The sequence below is a fragment of the Pogoniulus pusillus genome, chromosome 2, assembly GCF_015220805.1.
Source record: "Pogoniulus pusillus isolate bPogPus1 chromosome 2, bPogPus1.pri, whole genome shotgun sequence".
NCBI lineage: Eukaryota > Metazoa > Chordata > Aves > Piciformes > Lybiidae > Pogoniulus > Pogoniulus pusillus.
The window spans coordinates 27120434-27137730 of NC_087265.1; the positions used below are offsets into that span (position 1 = coordinate 27120434).

A 17297-nucleotide genomic window follows, 5' to 3' on the forward strand; every position below is an offset into this window, starting at 1 on the left:
AGCTGCTGGCATTGGATGAGTGATTTGGTACCTGAAACTGATCAGGGAACAGACAACCAAAGGGATCTCTGAAAGAGGTCTGCACTGAAAAGATTGCTGGAAATCTCACTGATGAGTCCTATGGGAAATGCAGGCAGTAAAATAGGGAGGACACCCAAGGAGGGCAGTAAAAGTGGAGAAGATGCCCAGGAAAGGTGAGAACAGGTCTCAGCCACTGGGATCACAATCCCAGGTCCCCCCCCACCTAGAAAGTCCCTTGATGAGGATGCTAAGTTTTTGGGGTAGTCTGCATGCTTTGACTGGCACTTGGCTTGCAGGAAACTTCACAGTGGTACCCAACATGGTAAAGTTCAGCTGCAGGAGCAGCTCTAAGTATGGCCATCAAATTTTGACAGGAGTAGTCTTTATTAAAACAAGCCTGTCGATATTGGAAGAAGCCACAATGAACTTTATTAATAATGTGATCTTGAGTATTCCAGCTGAAGTGAGAAATGCCCTTCTCCCCGGTGTGTGGGCAAGTGAAAAGGCAGAAGGTCAAAGCCTGCCATGCTGATGAAACCTCATTTCCTGCAGCTGCTCTGCACCAGAGCTGCTCTCCAGCCCCTTCACTCGTTTTGTTGCCCTGCTCTGGTCATGCTCCAGCATCTCAGTGTCTTGTCTTGTGTTCTGGGACGTGTTTTTCATCAGAGCTGTGCTTGTAGCACTGACTCCGTCCAGTGCTCTTGCGAGCAGAGGGAAAACTCTGTGTCTGTTGTCCAAGTGTTGAGCCATGAGCTGCCCATGGCAAAAGCAGGGAAAGGTATTTTACCCCCAGGGGAGAGAAATAAAAACAGAATTGGAAATGAAATGGAGAATACTTGTGAAAAGTAGTACAAAAGACAGAAAAGCACCAAGGAAATATCAATATATCTATGTATATATGCACACAAATCAATCTGCCTCGGCCCAGTTCTCCACCTGCGCCTACCGAGCCTTAGGCCTCAACCAGCCAAAACCTATCCCCCACTTCTCAGCCTCAGCAGGCCTGAGTAGGCCAAACTGCTCCCCACCGGCACTAGGCCCAGGCCTCAGTACCTCCCTATAGGCCTCAACAGGCCCAGTGATGGAGCAAAAAATTATCTACCTAGCAAGGGTTAGAGAAGGCCTCTCCCCCACAGCCCTCGAGATCATGGCACTGTGTCAGGAGCAGAGAGAGAATTGGCTGTGACCTCTCCTGATGTCAACAGACACAGAACATGGAACAGAGTAACAGATTACAGCATCCTGAGCCTCCCTCTGGGACAGGCTCCCCTTCCCCCGGGACTTCAATCTCTGGGGGAGCTTGAGGCAGGACGGCGTGTCCCACACCCACAGCAGGACGTCCATTGGATCGACCAAGGTGGTTCAGACATCAGAGAGAAGCCCGAGGGTGGCACACCCTGTGCGAGGTGACTTAAGCCCTGGCAGGGATGCAGAATGGGCCTGTGAGCTGCCACAGGGAGCGGGTATGTGGCACCAGGCCCACACCACAGCCTCGTGGAGCAGCTCGTGACTTTGCAGCTGGTACTGCCAGGCTGCACCTGCCAACAGCCTCAGCTGAAGGCAATAAACCAGAGTGGAGTGGGAGATAAAAGGGACTAAGCAGGCTTTGCCAAGATGGCTGCTTGAGAAGCAGGAGGACTTCCCTTGCAGGTCTGCCACTGAGAAGCTTTCCATCTAAGGAGGGAGGAAAGTGACATCTCATGCCTCCATCCTTGTGGTAAGTCATGCCTGGCTTGCCAGAGCTTCAGCAAACCAGCTGCTTAGGGAGCAAGCTTTCCTTTTCCATGCTGGAATGCTGGGTGAGCTGGGGGAGGCATGCTGGGAAAACTGGGAGCAGATGGGCACTCAGCCTCGGGAGCTCACCACACCCTTCTCATGGCCAGAGGTGTTCATGTTGCTGTCTTTGTTCAGATGGCTCCTTCCCACCACCTCCCTTTAGAAAGCTGGGAAGCTTTTACTTCCTTGGGCCCTGCTGCAGACACTTGGCTTGCCCTTCAAGTGGCTGATTCCTGTGTGCTTACGAAGGAGATCCTCCAAACATCCTCAAGAGCCAAAGGGAAGGGCTGTGTAGTGCTGACAAGCTGCCAGGCCAAAAGAAGTGCCTAAGCTGTTCTTACCACATCAAGGTATGTCCTTTCAATCCTATCACAACTAAGTGAGCAAAGCAAGTAGGTGTTTTGTGGTTAATTACCCCAAAATGAATGATCCTTCTGCCTCCCCCTTAGGCTGATCTGCTGGCCTGCTGGTGGAGCGCCCAGCATCGTGTAGTCAGAAGGACATTAAGTTGTCTTGCAGGTAGTTTATGGCCAGTTAAGGACTGCAGAGTATGGCAGTAGAGCAGATGATTAAATGCCTTTAAATGGTATGGACATTGGCAGAGCCTGACTTGGTGAGTTGCTCCAGAGTCGTGTGCTGAAGGCGCTTCAGTAATCACCAAGGTGGCTTCTTCCACAGGTCTGGGTAGCCCTGGAATGAGTCAGTCCTGTATGAGAGTCTGGCAGGGCTGGAGGTAAAGGAGGTGACAGGCTAGATGTCCAAAAAGCTCCAGAGCTGTTAAGAAGCTGGCAAAGAAGATAGCGAAGACGAGTTCTGAGAGACAGGTGATCCTGGTGTGGGTATGCAGACATCAGGAAGAGGGAAGCAGAGAGACTTTGGGAACAAGGCTGGAGGCAGCCTGTAGGGTCTGAAGGTCTCTTGCTCTGCCTCATCCATCCAGCATCTAATAGGACAGGTTTTTCTGGGATTTAAAGAGACTGCCTGGGAGGACACCGCCGAAGTACCTGACTGCCACGTGCGGAGACACAAGGATGGGCAGAGCAGCAGAAAGCCTTCCACTACATTTGTTTTGCTTTCCAGAAAACTCAGCCTTCTGAGGCTTGCTTGTTTTCCTAGAGGGGGAATGCAGAGGCAAAGGGGAAAGCAGTCTCCTTGCCTGACCAAGGGTCGCTGCATGGCCTGGGGAGCAGGGCGGCAGGGCTGGAGGGGTGGGCAGCCCGCACCGCGCCGCGGGGGCTCACAGGCCACGCAGTGTATGGCTGATACCACAGCGCCCTCCTGCGGACAAGCCGTCCGTGCCTAGAGACCGCTGTGGTTCCTGCGCTGCAGATCTCACTGCTCAACACTCTTCCTTCGAGGAGCTAGAATCGTGGATTTTCCCCCCAAAAGTTGCTCTTTCTAAGGGAGAGGTCAGAGCTTTGGACTTGGATTTTTTTTTTAACTATTACTTCAGTCCTTTCCCTTCTGTCTTCTTAAAGAAGAGAAACAAAAAGGGTAAGGAGCTGCTGAATGAAGATGGCAGTCTGCCCTCAGAAATGAAACCTTCTCTTAGTTAAAGGCTTTCAGGAGGCTCAGCCCCAGCAAGAAACAAATTGTTTTAACAATAGATTTAATTAACTGGTATTTGTATTCCTTCCCAGCGTGCCTGAGTCCCAGCACACCTGCTGGCAGACCTGTCTCAAAGCCCTGGTGTCTCCTGCAAAGGGAGCATGAAGAATGGACTGGAGCATTAAATAAGGACATTGGTAAGTATGGCAATTCCCTGCCAGCTGTGGGAACAGCCTGAAGAGGAGGGGAGAGTGACTAGGTTCTCTGCTCTTCTAACTTTCACAGTACTATGTTTGTTAAATATTAAAATGAACTAAAACATGATTGAAAACTCAATTCCCAGTAAATGTTTGGGATGATCCTATGGAACCATAACTATACCACAGCAAATATGGCTCTTGATGTCCCACTGCTGTCATTGGTACTCTGAAAGATGCTTAAGGATGCTCCAGGGCGAAGAGTTAAACTAACAGAAATTTTGGCTGTAATAAAGACATGTTTTCCCAGATCCCTTCTGTTTGTAGGATTATGAAAGAACCTCTCTTTTAAGGAAAATCTAGAATCATAGAATTAGGGTTGGAAGGGACCACAGGGATCATTTAGTTCCAACCCCACTGCCATGGGCAGGGACACCTTACCCTAGAGCAGGCTGGCCAGAGCCCCAACCAGCCTGGCCTTAAACACCCCCAGGGATGGGGCCTCAACCACCTCCCTGGGCAACCCATTCCAGCCTCTCACCACTCTCATGGTGAAGAACTTCTTCCTCACATCCAGCCTGAACTTACTCATCTCCAGCTTTCACTCCATTCCCCCTAGTCCTGTCACTCCCTGATATCCTGAAAAGTCCTTCCCCAGCTTTTTTGTAGGCCCCCTTCAGATACTGGAAGGCCACAAGAAGGTCACCTGGGAGCCTCCTCTTCTCCAGACTGCACAGCCCCAACTCTTTCAGTCTGTCCTCACAGGAGAGGTGCTCTAGCCCTCTGATCATCCCAGTGGCCCTTCTCTGGACACACTCCAGCATGTTCACATCCTTCCTGTAATGGGGGCTCCAGAACTGGATGCAGTACTCCAGGTGGGGTCTCTGACCAGAGTGGAGTAGAGGGGGAGAATCACCTCCCTCGACCTGCTGGCCACACTTCTCCTGATGCAGCCCAGGCTCTGGTTGGCCCTCTGGGCTGCAAGTGCACACTGCTGGCTCATGTCGAGCTTCGCCTCCACCAGCACCCCCAAGTCCCTCTCCTCAGGGCTGCTTTCCAGCCAGTCACTGCCCAGCCTGGATTTGTGCTTGGGATTGCCCTGACCCAGATGCAGGACACTGCACTTGGTGTTGTTGAACCTCATGAGGTTGGCTTGTGCCCACTTCTCCAGCCTGTCCAGGTCCCTCTGGATGGATCCCTTCCCTCCAGTGTCTCTGCTGCACCACACAGCTTGGTGTGGTCAGCAAACTTGCTGAGGCTGCACTCAGTGCCTCTGTCCATGTCACTGACAAAGATGCTGAACAAGACTGGTCCCAGGACTGATCTCTGAGGGACTCCACTTGTCACTGGCCTCCACCTGGACATGGAGCCATTGACAGCCACTCTTTGGGTGCAGCCATCAAGCCAGTTCTTTATCCATCTCATGGTCCACCCGTCAAACCCATGTGCCACCAGCTTGGAGACCAGGATTTGGTGTGGGACAGTGCCAAAGGCCTTGCTCAGGTCCAGGTAAATGACATCAGTTGCTTTCCCCTCATCTATTGATGTTGTGACCTGTTCATAGAAGGCCACCAGGTTTGTCAGGCAGGATTTGCCCTTGGTGAAGCCATGCTGGTTGTAGCCAATCACCTCTTCACTCTTCTCCTGTCTCAGCAGTGCCTCCAGGAGGATCTGCTCCATGATCTTCCTGGGCACAGTGGTGAGACTGACTGGGCTGTAGTTCCCTGGCTCCTCCTTCCTACCCTGTTTGAAAATGGGAGTTATGTTTCCCCTTTTCCAGTCAGTGGGGACTGCACCAGACTGCCATGACTTTTGGAATAGAATAGAATAGAAAGTGGTTTAGAAACATCATCTGCCAGTTCCCTCAGCACTCATGGGTATATCCCATTGAGTCCCATGGACTTGAACACTTTCAGGTTCTTCAGGTGATCCCAAACCTGATCTCCACTTAAGATGGGCAGCTCTTCCTTCCATTTCCTGCCATTATCTTCCATGGCTCCAGGAGTGTGGCTGGAGGCCTTTGCAGTGAAGACTGAGGTAAAGAAGTCATTGAGAACCTCAGCTTTTTCCATGTGACTCATGACCATTTCACCTGTTTCCTTTCTGAGTGGTCCCACACCTGCTCTAGTCCTCTTTTTACCATCAATATACCTGTAGAAATTCTTGGTGTTTCCTTTGACCTCCCTGGCTAGATTCAGTTCAAACTCTGCCTTGGCTTTCCTAAGCAGATCTCTGGCTGCTCAGGCAGCTTCCTTATATACCCTCATTCCAGCTGTCCTGTCTTCCACTCCTTGTAGAGTTTCTTTTTGTGTGACAGTGTGTCCAGGAGCTCCTTGCTCAGCCAGCCAGGTCTCTTAACATTCTTCCCTGCTCTCCTCTTTGTTGGTATGCATTGCTCCTGGACACAGAGGAGGTGATCCTTGAATACTAACCAGCTGGCCCCCTCTTCCCTCTAGAGCTTCATCCCATGATACTTTGGCCAGCAGACCCCTGAAGCCATCAAAGTGCACACCTAAAGTCTAGGGTTGTAAGCCTGGAATACATCCTCCTGGTTGCCCTGAGGATCTTAAATTCAACTGTGAGATTCAATCTGACATGCCTTTAACATTTGGGACTTTTCTCTGCTTGAATATATACTTGAGTGTTGGGTTCAGTTTTGGGCCTCCTTTGTCAGAAGGACAGTGAGGTGCTGAATCAGGTCCGAAGAAGAGTTATAAAGGTGATGAAGGGTCTAGAGCAAAAGTCCTCTTAGAATCAGCTGAGGACCTGCAGTTGTTCAGCCGGGAGAAATGGAGACTGAGGGAAGACTTTTCTCTCTACAGCTCCCTGAAAAGAGGTTAGGTGAGGGCTGGTAGAATCATAGAATCAACCAGGTTGGAAGAGACCTCCAAGATCATCCAGTCCAACCTATCACCCAGCCCTATCCAGTCAACTAGACCATGGCACTGAGTGCCTCATGCAGTCTTTTCTTGAACACCTCCAGGGACAGTGACTCCACCACCTCCCTGGGCAGCCCATTCCAATGCCAATCACTCTCTCTGTGAAGAACTTCTTCCTAATATCCAGCCTAGACCTCCCCTGGCACAACTTGAGAGTGTGCCCCCTTGTTCTGTTGCTGGTTGCCTGGCAGAAGAGACCAACCCCCACCTGGCTACAGCCTCCCTTCAGGTAGTTGTAGACAGCAATGAGGTCACCCCTGAGCCTCCTCTCCTCCAGGCTAAACACCCCCAGCTCCCTCAGCCTCTCCTCATAGGGTTTGTGTTCCAGGCCCCTCACCAGGTTTGTTGCCCTTCTCTGGACATGCTCCAGCACCTCAACATCTCTCTTGAATTGAGGGGCTCAGAACTGGACACAGGACTCAAGGTGTGGCCTGACCAGTGCTGAGTACAGGGGCAGAATAACCTCCCTTGTCCTGCTGGCCACACTGTTCCTGATGCAGGCCAGGATGCCATTGGCTCTATTGGCCACCTGGGCACACTGCTGGCTCATCTTCAGCCTACTGTCTATCAGTACCCCCAGGTCCCTTTCCTCCTGGATGCTCTCCAGCCACTCTGTCCCCAGCCTACAGTGCTGCTTGGGGTTGTTGTGGCCAAAGTGCAGAATCCTGCACTTGGCCTTGTTAAATCTCATCCCATTGGCCTCTGCCCACCCATCCAGCCTGTCCAGGTCCCTCTGCAGGGCTCTCCTACCTTCCAACAGATCCACACCTGCTCCCAGCTTGGTGTTGTCTGCAAACTTACTGATGCTGGACTCAATCCCCTCATCCAGGTTATCAATAAAGATGTTGAACAGGCCTGGGCCCAGCACTGATCCTTGGGGCACAGCACTAGTGCCTGGCTGCCAACTGGATGTGGCACCATTCACCACCACTCTCTGGGCTCTGCCATCCAGCCAGTTCTTGTTCCCAGTAGCAAGTAACATCATGAGAGGAAATGACCTCAAGTTGTGCCAGGGGAGGTTTAGGTTGGGTATTAGGAAAAGTTTTTTTCTGGGAAGGTTGTCAAGGGAGTTTTACTGCCGTGTTTCCCAGCACAAGATTTGTGTGCACACATTGGCATCACCATCCCTCCACCATACAGCTCAGAGGGAGGCCTCAGTTCCTCAAAGCTTTGGGTAAGACACTCTGGGGAAGTTTGGTTACCTGCTTTCCCAGCCTCTGCAGGGTGGCTACTGTCAGAAACGGGGCCCAGCACTGGAAAGCAATTGTCCTCTCACCCAGCCTGGCTGCTCTTGCACTGACCTTGTCCTGAAAAAGCAAAAAAATTGTTGCTGGGCACTGTCCTGGTGCTGCCTCCTGCTTCTCGTTTCATTTTGCTCTCCAGGGGCAGATGCCAATTGTTTTTCTTCTTTCTAAGGTGTCTGCAGTTGGTTCTGTGATTCTCAAGTTTATGAACACGACCCTCAATGTTTCCATGTGCTGAGCTTAATGACTTTTCTCTGATGCAAATACAATTCCTAGCAGTGTTTCCCTGGAGACCTGGTGCAGCACAGGGGCACTGCAGAGGTCAGATATCCTCACCTGCTTCCAGATGGCTATTTCTGTATTCATGGAGCATTCCAGCTTTGAAAAACCATTGCTGCTGCTGGAGGTTTCAGCTCAGTTGCCTATCCAGGGGGGAAGCTCTTCTCTGGTTAGCAAGGAGCAGTTTTTCAGTGGAGGACATCCCAGCTGTTGCAGGTTGGGCTAAGGGAAGCCTCATCTGGGTGTGGCAGCACAAATGAAAGCTGACTGAGTTGAGAAGGCAGCATAGGTGGAGGAAGGGGTCACGGACGTAGAACTGTAGCATGGCTTGGGTTGGAAAGGACCTCACAGGTCCTCTAGTCCAACCCCTCTGCAGCAAGCAGGAGCATCTTCAATAGGTTGCTCAGAACCCTGTCCAGCCTGAACCCAAGTGTTTCCAAGGGTGGGGCCGGGAGTGTTATTATTAGGCTTGAAGATCCTGCTCCAGCCCCCTCCACTGGGGAATCAAAGCCACTCTGTATTTCCCAGGTTTTTGTCTTGGTAAGGTTTGTTCTACACAAACTCTTGTAGGGAAGGGAGATCTAGGGCAAGTGAGTAGCTTAAGAAACTATTAACCTCCCAAATGGGAAACACATTCTCTTTACAGAGATTTTAACAGGAGATAACGTCTCTAGTGACCTCTGCAACAGATTCCCAGGAAGCAAAACAAACACTGGGTTGTGTCTGGTTTATTCTGCAGAACAACACCTTGCAAAATCAGTGGTGGGTTGTATTTCTTCTCCTTTGCTGAAGCCAGAAATAGGTCAAGCAATAACCAAGTGTATCTGTGACAGCCAAGAGTGACTGGTGTATGTAGGTGTATTTCAGAGGTGGCCTCTCTCTGGGGTTAATGTTCTCCTGCCTAAAGTCCCTGTGGCTTCCTTTTGCTACAAGGAGGAGGAAGTGAATTGTTTGCGGCAGAGACACGAAACCACTTTAGATTTCCTGGAACCAAAAGGGTAGGCTTTCAACAGAAAATGCATCTAGTACATCCTCCTGTGAAGCACCATGTCCCATGACACCCAGCTTGGCTTCTTCACTTCTGACACCTCTGCTGGGAAGCCTCAGCCCTTCACTAAGACCCTGAGATGAGATCGTTGTACCCTGCCTGGGGTCAGGCTGCCTAAGGCAGAAAACCTCCTCATGGAAGTAAAGTCTTGCATTGTGGGAAGGTTTTTTTTGGATCGCATATGGAGTTGTCAGGTCTGTTCACATTAACTTCCATGCATGACTTAGATCACAGCAAGACAGCAATATTCACACTATTTTAGGTCCACTCTCCAGGAAGATTGTCCCATTTAATTTCTCTTGGAGAATCCTAGCCCTGGTGATTTGCTTCATATTCTGCAGACTTTCAGGTCTTTGCATGTTTCTTTTGAATGTCTGGCAGCATTTTCTGGTGGCACAGGCTGTCATAAACTGCTGCAAAGGCTTTCACAAGCACCCACTGCCAACAGAGGTCTTTGTTTTCTTCTATGTCTGTGTCCCTCAGAGTGCGAGATCAACCCTTCAGAACACACGCGGTCATGACACAAAGGTGACAGGGTGACAGCCCACAGATCAGTTACTATTGCTCTTAGTTGTCAGGGCAGCAGAGGAACAGGAACAGTAATTAAACAGGTGATGCTCTATTTTCTATCTATACCAAACTGCTTTCTTTGAGAGGTTGAGTTCTTAGAGACATCAGACAGATGCATGGGCTGAGGTCTGCTGAATTGTGCCTCTCCACCTCCTACAAGCAGTCAAGCCAAAGAGCAGCCAAGGTCAGGAAAGAACTTCAGACAAGCAAACAGCCTGCTGTGGGACAGGCAAATGGGAAACCTGCTTCATTGCAGCATCTGAACAGGAGCTGCTCAGGTTAAAGCCAAGAAAGCCAAAGATATAGAGCTTTCACCCTGGTGACACACATGGCTCCGTGTCACTAGTAACGGTTCACTAGTGCAGCTGCTGTGTCAAGCAAGCAGAGTCCTCTCCTTGCCAGCTTCCTCACCAGTTCTTCAGAAAAGATAAGAATAGCCCTGCTCAGATAACACCTGCTGTGCTCACATCTGTTTGCTCTCCTTTCACCTAAAGATCTCTTTCAACATCATCTCTGTTGGCTTCTGCAGTCTTTTTCCATATTGCACCCTTCTATGCACAAAATCTCCCTCCAAGCCAGAGGACACACAGCTAAGATGATCTTTCTCACACAGAACCACACTGAATCATGGAGGTTAGAGGGGGCCTCTGAGGGTCACCTGGTCCAATCCCCCTGCTAAAGCAGAGTCACCCACAGCAGCTTGCTCAGGATCACAGTGTCCAGGTGGGTTTGGATTCTCACCAGAGGAGGAGACTTCACAACCTCTCTGGGCAGCCTGCTCCAGGGCTGCAGCCCTTTCACAGCAAAGTTTTTCTTTAAATCCAAACAAAACCTCTTGTTTGTGCCCACTGCCACTTGTCTTATCACTGAGCACCACTGAAAAGAGTCTGGCCTCATCCTTATGACCTCCACCCTTTGGGTCCTGATCAGCATTGATACGATTCTCTCTTGGTCTCCTCTTTTCCAGGCTCAACAGTGGCAGGTTTCATCTTACAACCTCTCCTCCCTTTGAATTCCTGCATGACCAAGGTCATGTTTCTTTTTGATTTCAAGGCCTTCCAAGAGATCACTCTTCTTTGGGGTTTGTGTCTATGTGCTCTCCTGTGATCCATCATCATTTCTCTCCCACTTTCTACAAAGTACTTCTGATTTTTTTTCTTCTTGTATTTTTTCTCCCTGCTATACAACTCTGTCCTCCAACACCTAGAATTGTCCCTGGCCTGTCCCTGGTGTGAAGATCAGCAGATTCGACTTAGCCCACGGCACTCAGGGCAGCTGATTGTATCTTCAGCAGTGAAACACTTCAGTCATTAAAGCAGAAGCCAGGTTGGGTAAAGGGAAAATGAACTTGCTTGGTGCTGAGGGACTTGGTAGCGTCGGTTCAATGGTTGAACTCAGTGATCTTAAAGGTCTTTTCCAACTGAAACAATTCTATGATTCTATGATTTTTGGAAGCTGAATGGGCTTACAGAGTGCTAGGACTGTGTTTAATTCTAAACCCTGGAGGGGGGGAAAGTGCTCTATGTTATTGCTGAAAGATTGCTGAAAGTACATGAAGTGTCATGATGGAGCATCTTTAAAACTCATTTGCTGTATACACAGGTCTGACATTTATCCAGGCCAAACTGTCCGGGATGCTTTCAGTATTCACTGTTCAAAGTCAATGTCAGAGAGAAGCTAATTTCTTAGCTCCGTTCATTGTCAGTGGCCGAGATCAGCCTCCAGAGACGAGATGCTCCCCGTGCCACTTCGGTAAGGGAAAAAACCTCGGTGGACAGGAGGCATTTTTCCCTCCGAGCCGGGATCCGCCTGGGGGAGCAACCTGCGCACTGAGCCCGGCGCCTCCGAGGAGGGGGGCGGCCAAGTGTGGGAGGAGATGCAGCCTCCGCCAGCTACTGAGGGTAGCAGGAAGGTTATGTCCCAACCGAGCAGAAGTTGAGTATACCCCTTTGGCCCATCCCAACTGTGCAGAAGAAGCTGGGAACACCCTCCTCACTGGAAAGGTTCTCAAAGAGTGGAACTGGTTGCCTGGGGAGGTGGCTGAATCCCATCCCTGGAGGTGTCTAAATGAGGCAGAGATGTGGTGCTGAGGGACGTGGTTTAGCACCAGACCTGGCAGAGTTAGATAACGATTGGATGTGATGATCTCAAAGGTATTTTCCAACCAAACCAGTTTTCTGATCCTTGTTTGAAGTTTATCCCAGCACTGCGATTTGTCCTTTACATCCTGGTGTTCTGGGAGGAGAACAACAAAGGATGCTGCTTGTTTGTCAGCCTAAAGTGTAAAGGAAGTGCCTTTGATAGCAGTGGAGTGGCTGGGGATAGAGGAAAGGGAATGGATGAATATTCACCAAGAGAGTGTAGGTGAGCAGGAGGATGCTCTGAAATGCCAAGATTCTGCGTGAGGTTGTAATTTGTTTGTTATCTAAATTAAGTGACTCCAAAGCACAAACACTTGGGCAAAATCAGATCAGCAAAGAATCTCCCTGTTGGAGCAGCTTTCAGCAAAAGAAGAACAACAAAAAGCCCTGGAAGATCTGAACCTTGCATTCATCTCTCCTGCAGCATCTGCAGTCTCAGGGGACTTGCTTGTAACTTGATGCACCAACGAGATTTGTGCTCAACTCCCTTTCTCTGCCTGCACTGCGAGGCAAAGCAGGTTGGCTGTCGACTCCCTCCTCCCTTGGGACTTCACTCCTCTGAACTCAAAGGGAGTCTTTGCGTTACCAGCGGCTTCACAGACATTGGAGCAGGCTCTGAAGCTTGTCTTCAGCCAGCTGAACCCCGTTCAAGTTCTAAAGCATAGCATTTCTTACTGGCTTCTTGTCTCTCCAAGCTATAAGCAGTCTTGTGTGAAAGGCAGAGCTCAGGAACCTGAGTCTGAGACTGCTCCCCAGAGTCTACAGGGCTAAGAACAGGGGGGCTGCAGAAATGGCAGCGGTGGCTCCAGATGTACCTGCTGCCCCTGACTCTGCTGGGAGCTGGTAAATGAGGCCCTGTGATGCCTCTCACCACACTCAGTGTTAAGTGGCTTTGGCACCAGCAGTAGGAGCTTATTTACCTCATTTCCTTGGCTATAAGCCACCAAAAAAGGAGAAAGTGAGCTGATGATGCTATTGGGCTGTGTGGGCAAAATATGGAAGGCAGGGTGAAGGTGCATGAGTGGTGCTCTGCTCCAGCCACACAAAACTTTGTATGCTGCACTGCTCCACAGAACCACAGACTGGAAGAAGTTGAAAGGGACCTCTGGGGATCATCTAGTCCAACCCTCTTACTAAAGCAGGATCACCCACAGCAGCCTGCCTATGATCACAATGGTCAGGTGGCTTTGGAATCTCTCCAGAGAAGGAGACTCCACAACCTCTCTGGACAGCCTGCTCCAAGGCTTTGGCATCCCCCTAGCAGGGTGAAACCACCTGGGTTCCAGTTTGTGCCTGTTGCACATTGTCCTACCACTGGGCACCACTGAAAAGAGCCTGGTCCCATCCTCTTGTCCTCTGCCCTTTAGCTCTTGCTGGATGTTGATCAGATCCCCTCTCAGGCTGCTCTTCTTCAGGCTCAACAGCCTCACAGCTCTCAGACTCTCTTCATCAGAGAAATGCTCCAGTCCTGTCACCATCTTTGTTCCCTCTGTTGGACTCTCTCTGGCAGCTGCCTGTCTCTCTTGAACTGGGTAGCCCAGAAATGGGCACATTACTCCTGATGCAGTCTCACTGTGGCAGAGTAAAAAGGGAGAAGAACCTCTCAAACTGCTGGCCATACTCTTCTTTGTTCACCCCAGGATTCCACTGGCCTTCTTGGGCACAAGGGCACATTGCTGGCTCACAGTGAACTTGTTGTCTACCAGACACCCAGGTTCTTCTCTGTGGAGCTGCCCTCCAGCAGGTCAACTCCTTGCCAGTACTAGTGCATGGAGTTATTCCTCCCCAGGTGCAGAACCCTATGCTTGCCCTTGTTGAACTTCATGAGGTTCCTGTCTGCCCAGCTCTCCAGCCTGTCGAGGTCTCACTGAAGGGCAGCACAGCCTGACTGAGTGTCAGCCACTCCTCACAGTTTGCTATCATCAGCAAACTTTGTCTTCCAGGTGAACATTTCCTTATTTCCCCAGGGAAATTACCTTACCCTCTGCACCTGCAACCAGGATGGCTTTTGAACCATGACTTGCTGAGGAGAAAGGAGGCAGCCAAGGCATCACTTCTGAGTATTGGCTGCTGGCAGTATGAAATGTGAAGCCTGACCTCTGCAGAAAACAAAGACAGCATGATAGCAGTGGTGGGGTCACTGTCCCTGGAAGTGCTTTAAAAGAGGCTGGATGTGGCACTTGGTGTCATGGTTTAGTTGATTAGATGGTGTTGGGTGATAGGTTGGACTTGATGATCTCAAAGGTCTTTTCCAACCTGATTAAGTCTGTGATTCTGTGAAACAGTTGTGAAAATCTACACAATTGTTGTAGATCAGCATCTTTCCTCTCTGGCCACAGTACCAGTTAAGAAGCACAGGCTGGTGTCTGCCAATAACCAAAAGAGGACAAAGTAGTGGAGAATCATACAGCTGAGTCATAGCACAGGAGGAAAGAGCCCCAAGGTTTGCCAGAGATGTTCAGGTTGGATGTTAGGAGAAGTTTCCTCCCCAAAAGGGTTATCATGGCCTGGCCCAGGCTGCCCCAGAGAGGTGGTAGAGTGCCCATCCCTGAAGGGGTTTCAAAGCCACATAGATTTGGTGCTGAGGGTTTAACCTGGCAGCACTAGGTTGGACTTGATGATCTTGGAAGTCTGTTCCAACCAAAATGGTTCTATGAGATGTGACCACACAGAATGATTTTTGTGTTAATAGTGTGAAAAGGGAGCCCATGAGTGTGCAGCTCTGCCAGCTGCACCAGTCAGCATTCAGGTTGAAGACTGAGGTGCTAATTAATCTTCCACTGAGGCAAAAAAAAACAAACAAAAAAACCTGAGATGATTGTTCTGGGTGGCCTTTAAAAGAAATGGCAGAGCTATTAGGAAGATAGGACTCATCCCTTTAAGTACATCTGATTCAGCTTGGAGGGAATGCTGGAGAACAACCTCTCCAGGGAAAGCTGGGAGATTAGAAAGAGCTTCTAGGGCAGTCTGAAATGTCTCCCTCCAGATGGGCCACGTTTTTGCTCCAGGCAGATTTAAATGAGAAAGCTGTTGTGAAGGAGGCCCTTGGCTGAGGCGGGTGGGGCTGCTCCTTGGCGTGCCTAACTGCTGCAGTCCTACCGAAGACCTTTCTTAGTGGCAGTCACCTCTGTGTAGTGCTCCAGGGAGCCACACAAGCGGGAGAGCTACATGGGGAAGAAAGCAGAACTGACCAGAGGCATACAAATATTCTTGATGCAGGACTGTGCAGAACAGCTGTGCCCAAGCACAGCGTGAGCTGCGGTGAGCAGTACTTGTGTGCTGGCACTGGGACCAGCGTGCTGCCTGCATCTCTTGGTCCCCTTGGGACTGCTGTTCCCCCTGGCTGAGATGCAGGTTCCTAGTGGGCATGCAGGCCCTGAGGCCAATCTCTGAGAACCTCCTGTTTTCAAGACCTGTTTATGCTGCCTGGAGGATGCCTCATGAGCTCAGTGCTCATCCTGGCTTTAAATGGCTGCCCCAACCTCCAGCTGCCTGAAAGCCACGAGTCTTTTCCTTTCTACTGCTGCATAAACCAGCCAGCTCAACTTCTCTGGGTGAAGGAGGAGAACAGAGAGACACAAACCTGGCCAGCTCCTGGCCCCTGACATCCACCATGACCTCAGGTTTTGGTGGCACCAAGATCTTACTCTGCCCTGCAGGTGCTGCTTTTCGCAAGTCTCTCTTCATGTCCCAGTGCAGACAGGTTAGGACATGCTGAGTGTGCTTAACCCCAGTTTAACACTTGCAGCTATTTGGTGAGTGCAGTTACCTCTGGTGAATAGGAATAGGTGAATAGGTTTGCCTTGATGTGTATTTACACAGATGATTCTGCCACTCTACTCTGATCAGACCTCACCTGCAGAGTTGCATCCACCTCTGGTGCCCTCAATAGAAGAAGGATGTGGATGTTGCAACCAGCAACAGAATGAGGGGATGCAGCCTCAAGTTGTGCCAGAGGAGGTATAGGCTGGGTATTAGGAGGAAGTTCTTCACAGAGAGAGTGATTTGCCATTGGAATGGGCTGCCCAGAGAGGTGGTGGAGTTGCTGTCCCTGGAGGTGTTCAAGAAAAGCCTGGATGGGGCACTTAGTGTCATGGTCTAGTTGAATGGCTAGGGTTGGGTGATGCTGACCTCGGAGGTCTCTTTCAATCTGGTTGATTCTATGATTCTGATGGAGCAGGTCTACAGGATGCCATAAAAATGATCAGAGGGCTGCAAGGACAGGCTGAGGAAGCTGAGGTTGTCAGTCTGAAGGTTCCAGGGAGACCTTGTAAGGGACTTTCCAGTACTTAAAGGGGACCTACATGAAAGCTGGGGTGGGGAGGCTGTTTATGAGGGCATATAGCAGTAGCATAAGGGGCAATGGTTTTAAATCAGAGCAGGGTCGTTTTATATTGGACATCAGAAAGAAAATCTTTACTGTGAAGCTGGTGGAACACTGGAACAGGTTGCCCATGAAGGTGGTGGAGGCCCCACCCCTGGAGGCATTCAAGGTCGGGTTTAATGGGACTCTGAGCAACCTGATCTAGGTTCAGGATTTGGACTAGATGACCTTTAAAGGTCCACAACCCAACGCATTCTATGATTCATTCTGTGACTCTGTGTATGCCAGTGACGTGGATGTTCTGGAAATGGCTGCTGTGTGTGCTGCCAGAGGTAATTTACAAGAGCTACTGACCAAACAAAACTTGATGGGAAGAAAAATGATAATTGATATAAGTCAAAGAGCCCCTTTTCCCCTGCGCTGGTTCCTCCTTATTTGTGCTTTACAGCTGCTGCAATATCTCTGTCATTTTGGATACATGGAGGTATGGTGTTCTGGCACAGTTCACAGAGGACGCTTAACCCAGCATGGGGGAACTCTGGCACGCACTAGAGATGGAGAAAACCTCTGTGTGAATCTGCTTTGGGCTATGGTGTCTGCAGAAAACAGGCTTCTGACATGCAAGTCCCTTCTGTCCTCCCCAGTACCAGGCTGCCAGGAGAGGGCAGGAGCGGGCAGCTGCCTGAACACGAGAAACCTTTCACACATACAGAGGAAAAAAAAAGTCCACAAGAGGGATAAAAGCTCTGGAGTCCTTGAAAATGAATCCAGCATCACAGCTTGAGCCTTCCTTTAATTGTTTCTATGTAATATCTCCTTGCTTGCTCCTGGAGCTGAGCTGCTGGCTCCCTAGTGTGTGCAGGCATTCAAAGAAGGCTGAAGGACAGAAAAATCCCAGAAAATCAGATGGAGAGTTATTTTTTCCCCTCTGACTTCCCAGGTAAACATGGGCAGGTGAGCTGGTTCTTCTTGCAGGTGGCTGGGCAGACTGGGGAGGCTGGGTTCTGCAGCCCTGCTATTGCTTCCTAAGATCAGCAGTGTTTGTTTTCGTGCTTTCTCTTGCCAAGCTGCCAGTCTGCTGCAAACGAGGGGAGATCTGGCAAAGGGCTTGTGAATCTTTTGTGTCTCTGCTAGTGTTAAGGCTGTGTGGAGCAGGAGGCTTTGCCAGCACAGCAGCAGTTTTAAGTCCTTTTCCAGGTTTTCTAGGTTT

General features: G+C 50.1%; 1 long non-coding RNA gene across 3 annotated transcripts in view; it reads left to right on the forward strand.

Moving 5' to 3' along the window:
* Positions 1 to 1511: 1511 nt before the first annotated feature.
* The window catches only part of LOC135187802 (uncharacterized), a 40119-nt gene continuing 24333 nt past the window's right edge, over positions 1512 to 17297 (forward strand). For 2 of the 3 annotated variants that reach the window (XR_010307455.1, XR_010307454.1), the window contains exons 1-2: positions 1512 to 1738; positions 3438 to 3542. This is a non-coding gene — a long non-coding RNA (uncharacterized LOC135187802). Of the gene's footprint in view, positions 1739 to 3437; positions 3543 to 3630; positions 3821 to 17297 lie in introns of those variants that run through there. The other variant, XR_010307457.1, reaches the window with a different exon arrangement.